At 38.0% G+C, this 22,862-nt stretch overlaps 1 long non-coding RNA gene across 1 annotated transcript in view; it reads left to right on the forward strand.

Moving 5' to 3' along the window:
• Positions 1–22,862, forward strand: part of LOC150080574 (uncharacterized) — a 35,780-nt gene that overhangs the window by 12,043 nt on the left and 875 nt on the right. The gene's annotated exons all lie outside the window — the stretch shown is intronic.

Raw genomic sequence — 22,862 nt, forward strand, 5'->3', positions numbered from 1 at the left:
GCACAATCAGTTGAACAGTATCAGTATGCATTGTGGCTATGGTGACAGCACACAATACATTCACAAGCTGACATGCAGATGTAAATTACTAAGTTTTCCAACAAATACAGACTGTAAAATTGCAAATTCAGGAATACTTGACTATACCGCAGACACATCTCATCTGTGAACTACAGCTGCAAAAGACGACACACCTGTCAAGTCATGGTGATGCATTTGGAAATATTATTTCAGATGGATTTTCCTCAATATTGTGTAGTGTTATCAGGAAATGGTGGCAACACAGCCAAAGTGCCAAGTCGTGTCATAGCTTGATGTTTCATCAGTAGTTTGTGGAATGTGGTTCCAAGAAATCAAAACCTCTCATAGACATTCATTTCAGAGTTGTAGGCATCAACAATTCCATTGCAAGGTCTTTCTTCCCCCCTCCCTCCCTACTTTTGTGTATTGCAATCAACGCTTGAATGCTATTTGGGCTCTTTGTAGCAGAGACAGAGGCGGGTATCAATACAAACTATCCAAAATCTATCTGCAGACACACAGTATGGTGTACGTTCTACTAAGTGGCTAACATTGTAGGACCAGAGGAATATGGCAATTTGAAAATTGTAATTGGACTGATGAAGAATGAAGTCGCTGGCTCTTTGCAGATGAGTCTAAGTACAGCATGCAGTTAGATTTTCATTGGGTCCTCGTGTGGCATAATGAGTTACCATACATTGAATAGCTGGTTTGCTGCAGGTGGATTGCTAATATGGAGTGGCATTAGTCATTGTGGTTGTACATAATGCTTTAGTCATAAAATTAGCAGAAGGTATACTCTATGAATGTTATGAAAAGCAGAGCGTATACTGTGCATATTAATAGAATTCCAGAGGATATATGACATATACCTGTGTGTGTGTGTGTGTGTGTACATAAATTTATTTTTTAATTTTCAGTAAATATTTTAATAATATTTGTTTTTTCAAGTCTTTCAAAAACCAGAAGGTATACGCTATTCACCTAAAAAAAATCCGGAGAGTATACGGCATATACTCGCGTATACTCTCCACTACAGCCCTGGTTGTATATACCTTCACATCATCAGGAAGAATGAGACACTGGCTGCAAGCAGGTATAGATATCATATTCTGCAACCTCTGGTCCTTCCTTTGCTGGTGCTGTAGGTGAAGAGTTTGTTTTGATAGATAACACAATTCAACTCCATAGAGCACATAGCTGGTCAGCAGTACGTTGGAAGGTAAGAGTATTTTGTGTGTGCACGTGCATGTTTGGGGTGGTATTTGCAGCTCATCCAGACTGTCCAGCACTTACACAAAGCTGGTGACTGACTGTGCAACAACTCATTTGGTTCCTTGATTTTATCATGTATCACGCATGCGAAACATATCTGTCAGTATATGGGGGCCATATACCATTCTGAATTCATTGGATGTGCAGTACATAACAATCTTCAAGCATATGTACATTACTTTGCTTGTGATATGGCATGCTCCAGTGAAACTACAATTGCTGCTCACTCTGGAGTTGCTTTGAATATTTATGCACTGGCATGTTATCATATTTATGCAAGCATAATTTCTGTGTTTCTGTGTACTGTGATTCTCTAAATTGTTTTATAATTACCAAAATTGGCTTATAATACTTTAGCACCAGTATGGAACTGAAGAAATTTTTGATTTTTCCTTTAAAAAATTATTGCTTTAATTTGAAATCATTCTGTTTATTGTATTATTGGTCTTATTATATATTTAGTTTTTTTATCTTTCTTCCAGTCTGTATTTTTACTGATTAACCTCTGTAAAATCGATAGGTACATCAGTTGTATGTTACTGGTATGTGTAATATGATATATTTGAAAATAGATTAATGGTATTTCTAAAGTTGAATATCCATGACTGGTTTGTGAATCTTTACTTCAAAACTGGAAGAAAATATATTAGATAGCATGCAAAATAACATTATTTATTATTTTAGTTGTGGCTGATGCTGCTTTCCAGTACATTTATATTAAAGCCTTTGTGTTTACTTTGACACATTGTTCTTTCCACCCCCCCCCAATCATTATTCTATACAAATAAACTCTTTTCTCTTCATTCCAATCAATCACCAATTTGGTTAAAGGTTAAAGATTGTCAAATGCTATCAGTTTTCTGTATTGTTACTTGTTTCTCTGTTTTTACACTTAAGAAAATTTTTAGATTGTCAGCATTTTAGCTTATGAAATTGTGAGCTGCATGAATTGACCTTGAACCTTTCCCTAGTTGTCTGCCATTCACATTCCAACATGCTTATTCACTTTGCAGTGAGTGAGGTTTTCAGTGCCTTCTGTTTTTGCAGTTTGCCAGAAAAATGACAGACACAAGAATTCAACAATGAATCAACTTCAAATTTTTAAAAAAATAAAGAAAACACCAGCTGAAAGCTATAAGTTATGTCAAGTTTATGGGGAAGATACTATGTCAAGAGTTCATATGTTTGAATGGCATAAGATTTTTTTGAAGAAAGGGAGAATGGAAGATGATGAATGACCAGACCATCCATAGTCCATGAAAATGTGGACTGGGTAAGGACTTTGATTAGAAGTGATCATCGTTTAAGCATTAAAATGGTTGCATCAGAACTCATTATGGACAAAGAAAGAGTTAGATGAATTTTAACTGAAAATTTAGGCATGAGAAAAGTGTGTGCCAAGATGGTGCCAAAAATTTTGAATGAAGATCAAAGAATGAGAAGACTCCAAGTTTGTGAAGATGTTTTGAAAAAAAATTGAAGATCCAGACTTTCTGAGTACTGTAATTGCTTGCGACGAAAGTTGGCTGTTTCAATATGACCCAGAAACTAAAAGACAGTCAATGCAGTAAAAGAATCCCCCAGACAAAAACAAAGCAAAAATGAAAACCATGCTTCTTGTTTTCTTTGATATTAAAGGAATTATTATGGCTGAATTCGATACACCAAATCAGACTGTCAATCAAACATACTACATTGAAGTTCTAACAAGCCTGCATGCAAAAATTCAAAGGCAGAGACTCGAATTGTGGAAATTGTTGGATGCTCCAGCACACAATGTGCTCACTGTTCTACAGTTTCTCACCAAAAACCAAATCCCTGTATGTGAACATGCACCCTACTTGCCGGAGCTAATCCCTTATGACTTTTTTTCCCTTCCATAAACTGAAAAGTGTACTTAAGGGAACCCATTTTCAGTCCATTGCAAACATTCAGGAAAAAAATGACCCAAGTGTTAAAAGAGATTATGGAAGATGACCCAGAAATGTTTCTGTGCTTGGAAGAAATGTGTGGAACAGTGTAGGTAAGCTCAAGGCAATTATATTGAGAGGGATAAATTGTAAGGTGTATGAAATATTTCATTATATTTATTTTGTGGCAACAGTCTTGTTATATAATAGCCACACCTCATATATGGAGTGAGTGCAAGGGAAGTCCACAAAAATTCCTTTTGTCATTGATGGGATTCAAACTGATACCTTTTCCACCCAGTGAGGGGAGGATAATGATTATATTCACTCTGCTACCCATGAGGGTAGTGCATGAAAGAAATTTGAAATGAGAGTATTGATATTGGGGTGAGAGAATTGACATCTAAAAATGCTCATATACTGCTAGCTTCTTTTTTTTCCCCTTTCCATCCCTAGCCAGTACAGTTCTTTGCCTTTTAACATTTCAATATCATTGTAATGGCTATGTTTTTTTTTATAATCCAAGTGTCAGAAGCTTGTAATTTGGTCACATGAGATAATGATATTTTTCCCTCTCCCCCCTGTTTGTTAATGATATGACTACTTTGAAAATAATTTGTCATGTTCATGTTTTTGGATTTCTGAGAAAACGATTTAAAAAAAATTTTGTTTTTTTTTATCTGTGTATACTATTTTCCCACTCTTAATCACTATTTGAAAACAATGACTTCAAATAAAATGAGCAACATGCACAGCCAACCTTCTCTAACAAAAATGAAATAAAGTTTAGGTGAAACAATAACTAAACTTTGCTATTAAAAAAGTTTAGTGTTTTATTGCCATCAGAAAGGAAGAAGGCAACCCCCTCCCCAAATGGTTTCACCTTCATTTTTGCAAGCAACCTCCATCAGGAAGAAGTAGCAGTGGGCATCATTGCTTTGTTGCTTACCCCCAAGACACCTCTCCCAGCAACAATATTAGCAGCTTGGAGAGGTGTCTTTGAGGGTAAGCCAAGAGTTACAACGTCCCACTATCTAGCTCTGACCATAAGACACGATAGCAAGACAGCCAGCTCATTCTCTTGAACTTTCAGCAGCCACAGCAATTGCTTCAAGAAAGCTTCAGGAAAAATTTCATGGTGTGCCTCTCCCCCCCCCCCAAGATAGTCTGACCAACTTGCTGCAGACAACACAGTTTCTGGCAGCAAGAACAGTGGACCAGTGTTCTCCTTATAGATGAGATTTAACTGATTCTTGACATTCACCCCAGGGGCTCACATCTGGTGACTATGGGCTTGGCACAATCTTGGGATTCCTTTCTATCTCTCTCTCTCTCTCTCTCTCTCTCTCTCTCTCTCTCTCTCTCTCTCTCTCTCTCTCTCTCTCTCTCTCTCTCAGAGTAACTCAGGATTTTTTTGGCTGGTGCAGCATAAGCCTTAGGCTTCCTTGCACCATGTGGCTAATAATAATAATATTCTCATCTGGAGATAACATGGAACTTGCTCTCATTCCACTAACTTCAGGAAAAGGGATCACTATAGTGTGGGCACTCATTATTATCTTCAGACCAGAATCCAATAGAGCATGTCTGGGATGCTTTAAGGAGAAAAGAGACATGTTTACCTCCCCCCCCCCCCATCCCTGAATTCACCACATACTATGCTCTGTTTTGTAGATTAGGATTTATTGCTATAAGGCTCAACTGTCTAAACGTCATTAGCACTTGTAATTAAGGGTTGTTTGACTCAAGTGATCACAATCCTTATATACACCTGAATTGTATAGGATTGACCTCTCAGTTTTGGCTAGTCGTGATCTGGTAATTGGAGCACTCATGATTGAAAGTTGTTTGACTGTCAGGTGATCACAATCTCTATATACACCTGAATTATGTAGGATTGACCCCCCTCAGTCTTGGCTAGTCATGATCTTGTAACTATGATCCTTGAAATTATAAACATATTTTTTTTCAACTCAGTTTAATTGAATCTTATAATAATAGTATTCCACAAAAGATTTTACAAAATTCCATCAGGGATATCAGTGTAATTTTATTCCAAAGAGCATTAATATTATAGTAATGAAATACTTTAAATTATTGCAATACAGGTAAAAGTGTTTATAAAACCTTTTTACCTGTATTGGATATACGTAAAATTCTACAAACTTTAATAAAAGGAAACTGTTTTAAAATTATAATTCACAGTTGAAATACAAAAATAAGAATGCAGTCAACCTCTTCAGTAGCTTCATGACAACATAAAATTAATACACCCATGTTCCTGAGCTAGATATCATCATTCTTCTCTTTCTTTGTGATCTAAAAAAAATTTAGATCCCCTTCTAAGTACAGTGATCTCAGAAAGTTTTTAAATTCTGTACAGTGGAATAAACTGACGATGTTGTTACCAACAGCAAATTCAAGTGGGAAGCATTCAAGGAATTAATTGTAGAAGCTACTAAAAGTTTCATACCTATTAAGAAATATTGTTCAAGGTTTAGGCCTAAATGGTTATCAAATGAACTATTGAGACTCGTAACAGAGAAGAAAAATGCATGGGATGCATATAAATTATCAAGTGACTCAGAAGCCTATGGCAGATATAAGCTAGTCTGTAATCAGGTGACAAAGGAGGTTAGGCAGGTGAGGGCAGATTACGAGAAATCCTTGGCAAAAGATGCTAAGAAAAACAGCAAGGATTTCTTTACTTATATAAACTCTAAAAGGAAGGGAATGAATCTGATTGGTCCACTTGATATCGATGGATCGACTGTTGATGAGCCTGCCCAGATAGAAAACAAACTGAATGAGTATTTTGCATCTACATTCATACACGAGGAGTTATTAAGGTTTGGAAATGGCAGAAGGTTATCAAATTGTAGCAGGATACTTAATGATTTTGTAATAACTGAGAGCAAAGTGGAGGAGAAATTGTTGAAGTTAAACATAAGAAAAGCACCTGGGGTGGATGGGATCTATCCAGTTATATTAAAGGAGGCGGCAAAGCAACTAAGCAAACCCTTAGCCATAATTATGAGAGCATCCTTGGACTCAGGGGAGGTTCCCACGGACTGGAGATGTGCAAATGTACCAAAATTCACAAAGGGGGATCGAAGGGTGACACGAGTAATTACAGACCAGTTAGTTTAACTTCTGTTCCGAGTAAAATAATGCAGTCACTGGTTAAAGATGCATTGCAGGATCATCTAGACAAGACTGCAGCAATAATTCAGACACAGCATGGGTTTGTTAAGGGAAAGTCTTGTCTGACAAATTTGATAGGATATTATGATGTGATTACAAAGGAACTGGATGCAAAAAATAATTTTGATATCATCTATTTGGATTTCAGGAAAGCTTTTGACACTGTTGCTCATGAAAGACTATTGTACAAATTGGAGCAGAATGGTATTAAGGGTAAGTTGCTACAATGGATAAAAGGATGGTTAAGTGGGAGAAGACAGAGGGTGGTAATCAATGGGTGCTGCTCTTCATGGACTAATGTTATTAGTGGAGTCCCACAGGGTTCGGTGTTGGGTCCACTGTTGTTTTGTATATTTATCAATGATATTGATGAAGGTATATCAGGCTTAATGTTGAAGTTTGCAGATGATACAAAGTTTGGCAGGGTTGTTAATGACAGTAATGGCAGTGTGCCACTGCAACAGGAACTAGATAATTTGGGCAGATGGGCTAAGAAGTGGCAACTGAAGTTTAACCTTGACAAATGCAAAGTACTGCATATGGGTAAAAGTAATCCCAGAGAAATGTACCAACTGTGTGGTACTACACTTAAGGTGGTAGAAAATGAAAAACACCTGGGAGTAATTGTGCAGGCAGATATGAAGTTTTCCGAGCAATGCAGACAGGCTGCCAGGGCAGGTCATGGGGTTTTGTCAATGATATATAGGAATTTTGCTAGTAGGGAAAAGGAGGTGATTATCCCTCTGTATAAGGCAGTGGTCAGGCCACGCCTTGAGTACTGCATACAGGTCTGGAGGCCTCATTTTAGGAAGGGTGTAGATTTACTTGAGCGTGTACAGAGAAGGGCAATAAGATTGGTGAGGGGAATGAAGGGATCCTCTTACCAAAAGAGGCTTAAGTTCTGCAAATTGCAGTGGCTGGAGATTGTTTGTTTGTTTGGTTTTTTTTAGGAGCATTAGCAACTAAGGCCATATTGCTCCGGAATATGCGGTGGTCATTCCTTGACCTTTCCGCATCCTCCATATTTGGTGGTGACGGGCTCGAACCCCGGTCTAATCAAGAAGCGTGTGGTACGCACTGCTGCTCCTTCCCACCTGGCTACGGAGACGCCTAGTGGCTGGAGACTAGGCACCTGTGCGGTGATCTGATTGAGGTATATAAGGCCTTAAATGGGTTAAGCACGCTGAATTCTGATGGGATCCTTCCACTTGTTCAGATTACAAACCTAAGGGGGCATAAATTCAAATTAAGAAAAGACAGATGTAGAATAGATGTGGGGAAATTTGCTTTTAGCCAGCAGGTGGTTAATAGTTGGAACAAACTTCCATCTGTCGTTGTGGAAGTTGATACGTTGAATAAATTTAAGGAGGAACTGGACAGGCATTTGGAGGGAATGGTGTGTTTTTTTTTTTTTTTTTGGCTGATGCTGCATAAGCTCATACACATGCTTTCTTGCATCACATGCCACTACTACGACTACTACTTCTGGCTCTTGTTTTCTCTCTTAGGATAATTCAGAAAATTCTTTTTTTTTTTTCTTTTTGGCTGGTGCAGCATAAGCCTTAGGCTTTCTCACACCATGTAGCTAATGATAATAATAATAAACCAACAGGGATTACCTTTATTTTAGATATAGGAAGCTTCTTTTCCAACTCTCCTAGTCCAACTTGCTAATAATTCTTGAGGATGGCGATATCTATTTTGTAAAGCAGGTGGGACATCTTCCCCACTGTCAGAACCGTAGTTTTCAGACCGTGCGGTCTCAACAATGAGCGCTCATGACTGCTGTCTACAAACACCATACTTCTGGCAGCATGGAAACCATTACTTGGATTGGGATAAAATTAGATTTTTGAGGTCTAAACTGTTTAATAAATATGGACCGATTATTTCTTTCGGTCCTATAGCTGGACTTTAGAGTTAAATTTAGGGGTCTAATAAAATTGGATATGGGGGGGGGGGGTGATTATTCTCTATATTCCTTAAGTCGGACTATAACCTTTCAGGCGTCATGTTCACAGGAACGGAGCAACTCACAATTAATCCGAAACTTTTGTCTTATGTTGTAGTGTTTGTTCTTCACGCATGCGTATAAGTGACCAATCGTCGGACAATAGGAATGGCCTACGGATATTGATTGAAGTTTCATGTAGTTTCATCTCTAAGGTTTCTGCAATAAGTAGTTTGTGATAGTTGTGTTGAATATTTATATATTTTTTTTCATTAAAGCTGAATGAATGTCGTTCATTTATTGCGTGGAATGAAAGTTCCGATGCATTTGAACGACCCGCCTGCACAGAAGCTTCGTGTTGTTTTGCTCGAAGCTGTGCCACTCCCATGGTAGATCCTACATAAACAGCATCGCAATTTTTGCATGGGATGCTGTATACGAGGTCATGCTGTGATTGGAATGTGGTGTTTGAAGGTCGATTTTTGAAGAATGTGTATAATTTGTTCATGGGTTTTGCTATGATTTTCATGTCGGTTCCCTTGCATATTTGATTAAGTTTATTGTGCCAGTACTCGACATATGGAATGGTGATGAAATGTATTTTGGTCTTGTCAGATTTTTGTGCAATGTTTGTTGCAAGGTTGTTGTTATTTATTTTATCACGGGCTATTGTTTTGACTTTGTTTATATAGGTTAGCGGGTAACCCCTATTTGAGAATTTTATAGTTAATTCATTTATTTCAGTGCTTAGAGAAATTTGGGTGGAAGAATATTTAAAGGCGTTAAGAAATTGGTTCAGCGTGACCGTTTTTTGTATGGTTGGGGATGATAACTGTGGAAATGCAAAAGCATCCCCCTATTAGTGGGTTTTCTATATATGCTGAAATTTAGTTTTTGTCCTAATCTGTGTATGGTAAAATTAAGGAAGTTTATGGAGTGGGTTTCTACTTCAATTTCTAATTCAAATTTTAATCTCTGATGGATGTTATTAAAAACCTGAAGAATACTGTTTATGGTCAAATGATCTGTGATAATTAGGATGTCATCCAGATATCATCAGTAATATGTGATCTGTGGTATAAATGGATCAAGATGGATCTTTTCTAATTTGTCTAAGTATAGTTCGGCAATGAGTCCACTGATGTTTAGGCCCATTGGGAGGCCGAAAATCTGTCTGTATATTTTTTCTTGAAAGAGAATGTAAGACAGTGTGAAGATCAAGAATTATTAGCAAGTTGGACTAGGAGAGTTAGAAAAGAAGCTTCCTATATCTAAAATAAAGGTAATCCCTGTTGATTTATAATATAATAGAATATAGGCATTATCGAGCACTTAATAGCTCTCAATTATCAAATCTAATAATAATAATGTAAGCCATAAACAACTATGCAGTCCTAGTGCTAACATACTTCTTCGGGGTTATAGATTGGACTAACACCGAGCTGGAGGATATCATGAGAAAGACAAGGACAATGATGACCAAGAGTTGCCAACATCACCTGAAGTTAGCCATGGAGAGACTGACAATTGCTCAGAATGGAGGAGGAAGGGGCCTGATGGATCTCATCGAGCAACAGAAAACAGTGATTGCTAACCTGAAGGATTACTTCCAGAAACACACAGCAGCACTCCACCACGCCATAAGGAAGATACACAAGTGATATACCCCACTCAACCTAAGCGAGGAGTCCCTTCCCATCCAGAAGGCACAATCAAAGCTAGGAAGATGGGCAAAGAAGACACTCCATGGCAGACAGTACAATGACCTCCACCAAGATCACATAGATAAAATTGCTTCCAATGCATGGCTCATGAGCGGGATACTCTTCCCTGAGACTGAAGGATTTATGCTCGCCATCCAAGACCAGGTAATCAACACCAGAAACTATAGAAAAATGCATCACCAAGGAGCCAGGAGTGTCTGACGACACATGTTAACGATGCCCCGTGGCCTCAGAAATAATCCAACACATCACCACGGGTGCAAGATCACCCAGACTAAGTACACTCGCAGACATGACCAGGTAGCCAGGATAATACATCAGAATCTAGCAAGGAAATGCCAGTTGATCATAGAAATTGTACAGTACTACCAAGTACAAACCCCAGGCAGTACTAGAGACCACAAGCTGTACTGGGATAGCGCCATAATAACAGATAAGACAATACCGCACAACAAACCGGACATAACCCTTATGGACAAGAAGGAAAAGGCCACCTATCTGATTGACATAGCGGTACCCAACACTGGCAACTCGCAGAAAACCCATGGTGAAAAAATCAGGAAGTACATGAACCTAAGACAGGAGATCAAAGAGATGTGGCACATGCAACAGGGAACGACCATCCCGATCATCGTGTCAACCACCGGTATGGTGCCAAAGATCGTACATAGCAGCCTAGCAGCAATAGGTCTCCCAGAGAACACCTACAAGGAACTCCAGAAAGTTGTAATCCTAAACACCTGTAGGATAGTCAGAGTTCCTTGACCAACAATCACCTGTGTACTTGGTAGCAATACCCATCACAAGGTGGAACCCCCAATCAGGGAGAAATCATATAAAGAGCAATAATAATAATAATACAAAACTTGGTAAATGTTGATGTTAATATTTCCACAAAGAATCATAATAAACAAACGCAGCAGGTGAGGAGTTCACATTTCCTTACAAAATACTTGCTGGTCACAGGCAGTGTCATTTGGAAAGAACCATAATGAAAAAAAGCTGCAAGTTTTCATATAGATCATTTGAAAATGGAGATGGAGGATGATATATCATATAGGATGATATGTCATAGCTAATAGTAAATTCTGAAGGTACCGCATATTGATGATTTTGCATATTACAGTCAGCGTACTGTATGAGGTATGTGCTGAAAATAAATTTCTTTTATGACTTCATTCCTAAATTTAAAAAAAAAAAAAAAAAGTTTAACAAGATGAAGAGAGATACTTTTATTGGCTTTTTAAATGTTATTGTTACTATTAGGTATTAAATAAATAATATCAATGTTACATATTGTTGTAAATCATGTTAAGGCACCATGGGACTGTTAAATTAACATGCCAGCCTGAACTGTGCATAACACCTGTAATTGATAGTCGATGATAGATCAAATTTATGTTAATATTTCTAAATTGACAGTCTTCATAATGACAATAACAAGTGCCTTCATGTGTTTGTTTGCCAACTAGATATTGACAAAAAGCAGTTTATTGGTTCCCTATTTTGTTTTGGAAAAGACATCAGGTTGTAGCTTTTTGCTTTGTTGAACATGATCTAGGATGTTCAGTGAATTTTTTGGAATTCATAATCCTTTCCACAAAGAAGAAAGGGTTAGCCACAAAACAGACCACACCAGACAGTGTGAGGATTTCTAATCCCAGAATTGCATGTTTTATGTGTTTACCTCTGATGTTCCTTAAAGCTTTGGGTCTTAAAATATTTTGAGATTATCTATCTGTCCAAAAGTAGTTTAGCCTCCAAGCCATTTGGGAAGAAGCAATCGTCTCTAACAGTGCCATTTGCCCGTCGATTGTCAAAGCAAAAAATTATATTCTTCTGTTTATGTTGTTGAATAAAGCAATTTTAAGAACTGAAAATATTTTGTTGTGATAATTCTCTTATTTTAAAGGGTAATTCCTCTTTATTTTGACAAAACATAAAATAGTATTGTCTTCCAGTGTTGAGCATCCACAGGTTGCTAACATGATTTCAATAATTTTTTTGTGTTATACATATAAGTCAGCTGCAGTAGATGCTGCTGCTGTTTTCAGATTAATAATTTATCGTAGAATTTACATTTTATTGAATAAAATTCTAATTATTTTCATCTATTTTCAGTTCAGCAATGAAGTCAACAGTTAATCCTACAAATGTATATGCAAAATTAGGAGTAGAGTTGAAACAACATATCATGTACTCCAAACACTAAAAAAGAGGATGCTATTAGTTTTCTGATTTCTTATTTGATATTTTAATGATATTTCTTATTTGAGATAAAACAAAAATACAATAATTTAATCAAATTTCAAGAAGAAGAAGCATGTTAAATTAGTTTGCAGTTTACAGGGGAAGAAATGATTGCAAGTAAGGAGAATTTAGCAGAAGAAAGTCCAAGGAGAACAGATGGAAGTTCTTCCAGTGATCATACACTGTCTCCAGAGAAAAAGCCAAAATCATGGCAAGAGTCTATTTGTGACAAATTCATGCAAGTGTAGCTTGAAAAAATATGAATTTATAGTAGAGGAGGAAAAACACATTCATACAAACATGAAACAAGTGAATTCTGAGGAAACTACACTGTTTCAATCTTGTAGATCAATGGTTGAAAGACACAGAAAGCTGGTGAAGATGGAATTGAAAAAATTCTGAAGAATTTCTGTGAAATTAATAAATTACTTTCAGATAATCAAGTTCAAAGCAGATTTGATTATGAAATGATTTGGAAGAAACTTAAAACTTCTGTGGAGATAAGGACACTTATGCAATCAGCCAGTGGTATAATCCATTCTTATATAGTGCAGATTCATGTTGCTTTGTTGACAAAGAAAATTTTTTTTGCTTCCAAGAAACAGGTAGTAAATTTGGTTCCAAAATTTTCAAGGAAATTGAAAAAATGTATGCTACCAAATGTCTTCCAGGGTGCAAGTTCCTATGGTAAAATGCATCAGCTCATGTCAAGAACTGTGTCAAACACATTTATTCTTTAGATTTGACTGAAGAAAAAATTCTTCTGTTAGTTAATGGCCAGATCAGAAAGATGAATGCTTAATTAAAGAAGATTTATCATGTAAAATGATTTGTATAAGCATTATTACACCAAAAAACAACCAAGTATATTTAGCTGTAGGATGTGTAGCTTTTCAAACAGTATAAAATTATAATTAGAAGAATAAATGATGAAATAAGATGCAAAAGTATTAATGAAAAAGAAGTAGCAGTTATATTAACTAATTATTAGTAGTGGAAAATAATCCAAGGAAGCAGGATTATACAGCATTAGACAAAAAAAGTATCTACCTCAGCTATACATGCCCTCTATCATTTGTCTAATCCTTCTTTAAAATTATATGAACTTCCACAACACCAGGTGGAAATTTATTCCAACAATCAATTATTCTCTGTGTGAAAGGAAATTTTCATACATCTGCCCTCACAGCCACCGTTATTTATGGCCATTTAATGTGTGTCAACCAAGCAAGAGTAAGGATGTCATTGGCATTTAATTCACCCAATTCATTTAAAAAGTTAAACCCTTCAATTGGGTCTTGTTGCAGGTGCCTAGTTTGCAGAACCAAAGTAAAAAAGAACCAAATTCTTGGTAAGAATAGCCTTTTGTGCCCCTGGCTAATCTTGTTGCTCTTCAGTGCATCCATTTTGACAGATCTAAATACAGTGGATTCCGGTTAATTGGGACACATTGGGACTGGTGCATTTTGGCCCAATTAAGCAGTTGCCTCAATTATGCGAAGTTTCACGTAAATAGTTAAAAATACCGTATCAACCATAACAATTGATTCTCTGTATGATCAAATCACGTTACAATGGATTCACCATAGTAAAGTACTGTTCGCTATACGATATGCAGTAAGCACTGGTCATTGTGATCACGTTTGTGAATTGAATTTTAATTCTATTAAACAGCGATTCTCATAAGCAAAAATAGGAGGAATATTATCCACAGGCTATAAAAGTAAAGATATATTAAGCACAAATTTGACTTGATTACCTTACTAATTAAAAAATTAAATGATACGTGAAAATTGGAAGAATATTTTCCACAGATTAGCAAAAATAAAAATAAATTTACTCTTATGTGCATAGCTTAATTAATACGTACTGTAATATGTACATACTAACTAGTTGATATTTCTGTTCACTGACATTTGGGGGAGGTTTAAAATTTAAAACAGTAAAAACAATATGCAATCAATAACAAAGAACATGGCACACACAAATTGCAACTAATACAATACATGCAAGTGAGATAAGGAGTAACAAGTTAAGAAGCTTAAAAAATAGGAATGAAGAGAAGATTCTGAAAATTTATATTTTTTATATGATTGAAGATTTCATGGAAGGGGAAACACATTTCACCATAATAATGTAAAAACACACAGAATTCCAGTTGTCGGTATTATTGTAAATTCAGTAAGAGAGTTTACTATCCATTTATAATAGATTATATTAACAGAAAAGCCCAGTAAATCGGAAACTGCTAATTGTTTGATGGTTGTGACCTTCAGAAATCTGACCAGACCACCTGGTAAGGACGGAGACAATCGTAGGGTAATCTTGGGTGCTGTGATCTCCTGCCACAATTAAACAGCATGTAGTTCCTATTAAGCAAAGAAAACCCTGGCTATTTTCTCAATTTGGTTCTGTTCCTTAAGATTTGTCCCAAATAAACGGCTGCCCCAATTAACCGGTGTCTCAAATAACTGGAATCCACTGTACTTCTTAAAATGAAGCTTCCATACCTATATGCATTACTAGTGTTCTCTAAAGCCAAACTATTGCTTTGTAGAAGAATGAGATGACCACTTCCTTACCACTGCTGGAAAAATTCCAATCAATCATTGACGAAACCCCATGGGTTGTCCTACCAGCCTATCTATCTGCTCAGAGAACTTCATATTGGACTGTACATTTACTCCTAGGTAATTTTCATTCTGTACCACCTTCAATGTGGTACCAACCAGTTGTGTGCGCCTCCCTAGCCAGGTGGGCAGGAGCAGCAGTGTGTAGCACGCACTTCTTGATTAGACCGGGGTTCGAGCCCGTGACCACCAAATACGGAAGATGCGGAAAGGTCAGGGAATGACCACCACATATCCACGGAGCAATATGGCCTTAGTTGCTAATGCTCCTAAAAACCAAATAACAAACAACAACCCACCAGTTGTTATGTTATGTGGGTTTACTGCTGCCCATATATAGTACTTTGCATTTATCAATGTTAAACCTCCTCAGTCCATTTGCTCAATATTTCTAGGTCTTGTTTTAGTGATTCCTTTCATTAACCACCCTGCCAACCTTTATATTGTCCGCAGACTTAGACAGTAAGCATGATATGACTGTATAAGTATCATCAATAAATATTGAAAACAGTAAGGATCCCACCACTGAACCCTGAGAAACTTCACTAATAAAATTAGTTCAAGGAAAGCAGTCTCCAACAATAATGACTCCCCTGTCATCTGCCACTTAAAACTACTTTTATCCATAGCAATAACTGGCCCCTAAGGCCACACTAGTCCTATTTGTACAGTAGTCTTTGATGTGGAACAGCATCAAAAACTTTACTGAAATCTAAATATGTGATTAAATCTAAATCAGAATTATTTTTTGCATTGAGTTCCTTTGTTCTTGTGTGTACTAGCTAATTAATTGGTATAAGATCTCCCCCTAATAAATTCATGGTGCAATTGCCACATATGTTTCTGTCAAAATGATTCTGCATTAATTCTTTAACCACTGATTTCATTATTTTCCGTGGAACAGAAGTCAAATTTGTAGGTTTGTGACTAGTCACTTTGCCCTTTGATTCCCCTGCCCCTTTATGAATAGGAGAGACATTTACACAGATGTGCGAGTCTAGAGGGACCTACCCTATAGACTATAGATGGATTCTTTCATAATTATGGCCAAAGATTTCCTTACCTCTTGCTGCTGCTTTTAATATAATTGGCTAGATTCTGTAAGCAACAAGTGCCTTATTTACTTTTAGCTTCAACAATTTCTCTTCCGATTTCCTCTCAGTTATCACAAAATCATGTAGCTCTCTTTAAAAACTTCTTCATACGTGAATGTAGATGAAAGCTATTTATTAAGTTTGTCAGCAACCTGAAGTGGATCATCAGTAGTTATGCCATTCTTATTTATTGGACCAATTATTCTTATTTATTGCTCGATCAAGTTCAAAAAAAAGCAAAGAATTCTTTGCTATTTTTCTTTGCATTCTTAACCAAAAGCTTAGAATTAGCATTAGCAAAGTCACATGATGCAAGAAAGCAAGCTTATATAGCATCAGCCAAAAAAAAAAACACACACAACCTTCTCGTTTCACCCATCCACTCGCTCCTAATGTTTGTCTAGTTCTGCCTTGAATCTATTTAAGCTATTAACTTCTAGAAGGACAGATAGAAGTTTGTTCCAGCAATCAACCACCCACTGGCTGGTGGCAAACTTCGCACATCTATCCTACAACTGTCTTTCCTCAATTTGAATTTATGTCCTCTCAGGCGATTATTCTGAGCAAGAGGAAGAGTCCCATTAGCATTGAGAATGCTCAAACCATTCAAGACATTACATACCACAATCAAATCACCTTGCAGATGGCGCCTCCGTAGCCAGGTGGGAAGGAGCAGCAGTGCGTAGCACACGCTTCTTGATTAAACCGCGGTTCGAGCCCGTCACCACCAAATACGGTGGATGCGGAAAGGTCAGGGAATGACCACCGCATATCCCGGAGCAATATGGCCTTAGTTGCTAATGCTCCTAAAAAGCAACTAACAAACAAACAAACAAACCTTGCAGATGCCTTCTCCAGACAATGCAGTTTGCAGAACTTAAGTCGTTCTTGGTAAGAGCAACCCTTTGTTCTCCTTACCAATCTTGTTAGCCCCTCTAACTCTACATCCTTCTTAAAATGAGGCCTTCAGACCTGTATACAGTAGGCCTGACCATTGCTTATACAAGGGGATAATCACCTCCTTATCCCTGCTAGAAAAATTCCTGTATATCATTGACAAGACACTATGAGCTACTCTTGCAGACTGTCTGCATTGCTCAGAAAATGTCATATCTGCCTGCACAATTACCCCCTGGTCCTTTTCATTCTCTACCACTGTCCGTGTAGTACCACAGAGTTGATACATCACTCTGGGGTTACTGCTTCCCATATGCAGTACTTCATTTGACACTTCTCAGCCCATCACTCAACTTTTCTAAATCCTGTTGCAGCAGCGTACTGTCATTAGTGTCATTAACAACCATACCGACTTTTGTATTGTCTGTAAACTTGGATATTAAGCCTGATATACCATCATCAGTATCATTAATAAATACAGGAAACAACAATGGACCCAACACTGAACCCTGGGGGACTCCACTAAGCCTGACGTAGCCTAGTGGTCAGGAGCGGGAGTGCATAGCATGCGTTCTTTGAGCAGACCGGGGTTCAAGCCTGTGACTACTAAATACGATAAATATTTGTATTGACGATTTATTGTAAACTCTACTGACTTGGTTGTCGTGCTGGAGTATAAACAGAAAAATTAGTCCACGAAGAGCAGTGGGCATTGATTACCACTCCATCTTCTCCCACCCAACCATCCCTTTATCCATAACAGCAATTTGCCTCCGCCAGACTGCTCCAATTTGTGCAACAGTATCAAAAGCCTTTCTAAGATCCAAATATATGATATCAAAATTATTCTTTGCATCCAGTTCCTTTGTGACCACATCATAGTATCCAATCAAATTGGTCAGACAAGACTTCCCCTTAACAAAACCATGCTGTGTCTGAGCTATAACTGAAGTCTTGTCTAGATTATCCTGCAGTGCTTCTTTAACCAGTGCCTCCATTAATTTCCCTGGAACAGAAGTTAAACTAACAGGTCTGTAATTACTTGTCGCCCTTTGATCATCCTCTGCGAATTGGGGTCACATTTGCACATCTCCAGTCCATGGGTACCTCCCCTGAGTTCACGGCAGCTCTCATAATTATGGCTAAGGGTTTGCTTACTTCCTTTGCTGCCTCCTTTAATATAACTGGATAGATCCCGTCCACACCAGGTGGCTTTCTTACGTTTATCGTCAACAATTTCTCCTCCACTTTGCTCTCAGTTATTACAAAATCATCTAGCTCACTGCCAGAGTTTAATTCATCTCTGGCATTCCCCTCCATGAATTACTCCTCATGTGTGAAAGTAGACGCAGAATACTCATTTAGTTTTTTAGCTACCTGAGCAGGATCATCAACAGTTGAACTATCGATATCAAGTGGACCAATCTGATTCATCCCTTTCCTTCTAGAGTTTACATTAGTAAAGAACTCTTTGCTGTTTTTCTTTGCATCCTTTGCCAAAGATTTCTCATAATCTGCCTTTGCCTGCCTAACCTTCTTTGTGACTTGGTTACAGACCAGCTCATATCTATTATAGGCTTCCGTGTCACATGTTAATTTATATGTATCCCATGCATTTTTCTTCTCTGCCACATGTCTCATTAGTTCATCTTATATCCATTTAGGCCTAAACCTTGAACAATATTTCTTATTTGGTATGAAAATCCTAGTAGCTTCCAAGATTAATTCTTTGCATGCTTGTCATTTTCAATTTGCCGTTGGTAACATCATCAGTTGGTCCCACCGTATGGAATTTAACTACTGTCTCAGCCCACCGTAGTCACCTTTATGAAAGCAAAAACCCTTCCCTTTACCCCTGATGGTAGTTACCTCTTTGAGTAAATCCCACTTCAGCACACTGTGATCACTGCCATCTTGTGGTTCCTTTATCTGTAGACTCTTAGTGCATGAAGAATCACTACTGATAATCAGATCAGGAGTATTACTCCCTCTATTTGCTTCCCAAACATGCTGTAGAAAACAATCATCCAATAAATCCACAAAAGTCTTGCTAGTGTGTGAGTGACCAACCCACAAATTCCAGTCAATATCTGGAAATTAAAATCCTCCATTATAAAACATTCTGATTTACTGGCCCACTGTATTTCTCTGCGCTATTGCTCATTATACCCATCAGAGTCATTAGGCCTATAACACACTCCTGCTCTCAATTTTGCTTTCCCAGTGCTTATGTCACACCAAACTAACTCGACACTGCACTGTCCAGTGATGTCGACTGGCTGTACTTCCTTTCATTTTATTGGTTTCTTAACTAATAGCATAACCCCTCCTCCCTTCCTATCCGGTCTATCCTTCCTGTACACATTATACTTCCCAAATTCCAGTTCTGCATTCCTTATATCTGTGTAATGCCATGTCTCTGATATCCCAACAATATCTCCATTTGGTGTTTTAACCAACAACACCTCAAATTCATCAAATTTATTTACCAAACTCCTAGGATTAGTGTACACCCAAGTATACATGCACCTGTCCCTATTCTTAGCTCCCTAACACAGCCCATGTATTTACCTGTTCCACAGTGACTCCCAGCAGTCTCTGGAATCCGCTGCACCTTGTTTTCCAGGCTGCTGCTCATTCCAATATAAGCAGTGCAAGAATCGCTCTCACTTCTGCCAGCGGCTACTGTTAATCTATTAGCCCATGTATCCCCCCCCCCAAGCTAGCAGTTTCCCAACTCACCTAACACTACCTTGATAGCATCAGCAAATATTCTTGCACCCTTTCTATATACCGTATTTCCCCATGTATAAGACACACCTTAATTTTGGGGCCTGAAATTTGAAAAAAAAATGTATTACATAAAGTTATTGAACTCAAGTTTTATTCATCATAAAATTCATACAACTCCTCATTACTGTCAAAACTCCCATCCATTAACTTGTCCTCATCTGTTTCTGATGACGAATTTCTGTCTTCATATATTGCCTCGTCCTCAGTTCCATCTATGGCATTTGAAATGCTACACTTCTTAAATGACTTGACAACGATCTCAATCTTGATATTATCCCAGAATATTTTCACCCAGGTACAAACTTCTCCTATAGTTGGTTTCTTCACTCTTCTTGTTGGTGTCAAATTGTCCCCAGAAGACTTCATCCATTGGGTCCATTCGTCTCTCATGGCAGCTTTGAAGGGTTTGTTAATGCTGACATCAAGTGGTTGGAGCTGGGATGTCAAGCCTCCAGGTATGACGGCAAGTTTTGTTTTTTGCTCTGCTGCAATCTTCTTTGTATTTTTTGTTATGTGTGCCCTGAACTGATCAAGCACCAATAGGGCAGGTTTGCGTAAGAGCCCACCTGGTCTCCTGCTCCAAACTTTCTCAAACCAGATCTTCATCCCATCCTGATCCATCCAACCCTTGTCATGAAAGTGGACAATCACTCCTTGAGGAATGTCTTCTTTTGGCATTGTTTTGCGTTTGAAAATCAGCATAGGAGGCAGCTTGGTTCCGTCGGCACAACAAGCTAGAATAACTGTATAATGGCTCTTTTCATGTCCACTTGTCTTCACAGTTACAGTTTTCACCCCCTTCTTATCAACAGTTCTATTACTTGGGACATCAAATCCAAGGGGGACTTTGTCCATATTTGCAATCTGTCCCAACTCAAACTGATGTGTCTTCTGACATTGAATGACAAAACGATGAAATTCAAGGACCTTCTACTCATAGCTTTCAGGCATCTTTTGGGCAAGTCTGGTGTGTGTACGCATGCTTAGTCCATTCCGTTTCACGAACCTGAAGCACCAATTGTGTCCTCCTTTGAAATCAGTAACTTCTTTTTCATCAGCAATTCTTCTTGCCTCATGCTGAACCATCTTTGTGGACACAGGAATTCCAATTGCCCTTTGCTCTTCAATTCCCTCTCTAAATCAGGCCATTTTGCTGACTTGCCTCTAATGGCCTTCTTCTGCCGTGGCATTTTCAGTAGGGTTTCTTCTTCCCGTAGCCAGTCTCGGATTGTTTTCTCAGTTGGAGGAGGACCGAGCTTGCGTTCAGCAGCACGATTTCCATTCACTTTTGCAAACTGGATCACTTTTAATTTGAATTCAGCACTGTACGAAAATCGTTTCTGAGCCATTTCTGGGCAGAACGTGGCAAAACGTAACGTAATATACCAGGTAACAAGTGTGAAACAATTAGCGCAAAGACAACAAGCGCGAAAAAGCGGGAAATGCAAGTAAAAAAATCTACAACCACTGTATAAGACCCCCCCAGTTTTTAGACCCCAAATTTTTCGAAAAAAGGTGCGTCGTATACATGGGGAAATACGGTAAATGTATCCCATCCCTGTAGAAGCAGTCTCTCCTGTTAACAAGCACAGACCAGGCTGAGAAAAATCTATCACTTGAGCCTTGCACAATCTCTCCAGGGGCGAATTGATCAACAAGGATCTCATTATATACTCTCTCCTATCGTGTCTGGACAGAATTGCAGATACTTTCAAATTCAACCCCAGCTCGCAGCTTTTTTCAACATTGACCTGTACTTGTTAAGTAATTCTGCTGGTCTTCTACTCTTAATAATTAGAAGATTAAATAAGATTCAAAAATATTAATGATGAAGAAACAGCAGCTATATTAATTAATTGAATTTTCTTTATGAAAATACATTCTTTGGTTTACCTTTTTTAGGAAAGCCTTTGATACTGTTGCACATGGAAGACTGCTATAGAAATTGGAGAGGTATGGCATTAAAGGTAAGTTGCTACAATGGATAAAGGGATGATTGAATGGGAGACCACAGAGAGTGGTAATCAATGGACACTGCTCTTCATAGACAAATGTTATTAGTGGAGTTCCCCAGGGTTCGGTGTTGGGTCTATTGTTGTTTTGTATATTTAATATTGATGAAGGTATATCAGGTTTAATGTTCAAGTTTGCAGATGATACAAAGGTTGGCAGGGTTGTTAACAACAGTAAAGAGAGTATGCTACTCCAACTGGATCTAGATAAGTTGGGAAGGCTGAGAAGTGGCAACTAACATTGATAAATGCAGTAACAATAACCCAAGAGGAAATGTACCAACTGTGTGGTACTACACTCAGGGAAGTGGAAAGTGAAAAAGACCTGGGGATAATTGTGCAGTCAGACGTGCTGCCAGAGCAGGCCATAGAGTTTTGTCGATATATAGGAATTTTGCTAGCAGAGACAAGGAGGTGATTATCCTTTTGTATAATGCAATGGACAGGCCACACCTTGAGTACTGTGTACAGGTCTGGAGGTCTCATTTTAGGAAGGATATAGAGTTGCTAGAATGAGTACGGAGAAGGGCAACAGGATTGGTGAGAGAAACAAAGGGCTGCACTTATGAAGAATGGTTTAAGTTCTGCAAGTTGCAGCATCTGGAGACTAGGCACCTGCGAGGTGATCTGATCGAGTTGTATAAGGCCTTGAGTGGTTTGAGCAGGCTCAATGCTAATTGGATATTTCCGCTTGCTAAGATTAAGAACCTGAGTGCGCATAGATTCAAATTGAGGAAGGACAGTTGTGGAATAGATGTGAGGAAGTTTGCCTTTAGTCAGCAGGTAGTTGATTGATGGAACAGACTTTCATCTGTTGTTGTGGAAGTTGAAAACATTAAATAAATTTAATGCTAAACTAGCCAGACATTTGGAGTGACTAGATGGGTGAAATGGGAAGGTTTTTTTTTTTTTTTGTCTGATGCTGTATAAGCTTGCTTTTTCTCATCATATGCCTCAGCTAATGCTATTGCTAAATTGTGCTTCAGTGGCACCACTTAGTGATTTCGTTCAACATGCTATCATCCAAGGTGACAATAATTTGAGTTGCAACCATTGTTTTTGGCCATCGCTAAAATCACTCATTCAGTTTTCAGAATTTAC

This window comes from Mastigoproctus giganteus, chromosome 9, assembly GCF_048544385.1.
Source record: "Mastigoproctus giganteus isolate SK-2022 chromosome 9, ASM4854438v1, whole genome shotgun sequence".
Lineage (NCBI taxonomy): Eukaryota > Metazoa > Arthropoda > Arachnida > Uropygi > Thelyphonidae > Mastigoproctus > Mastigoproctus giganteus.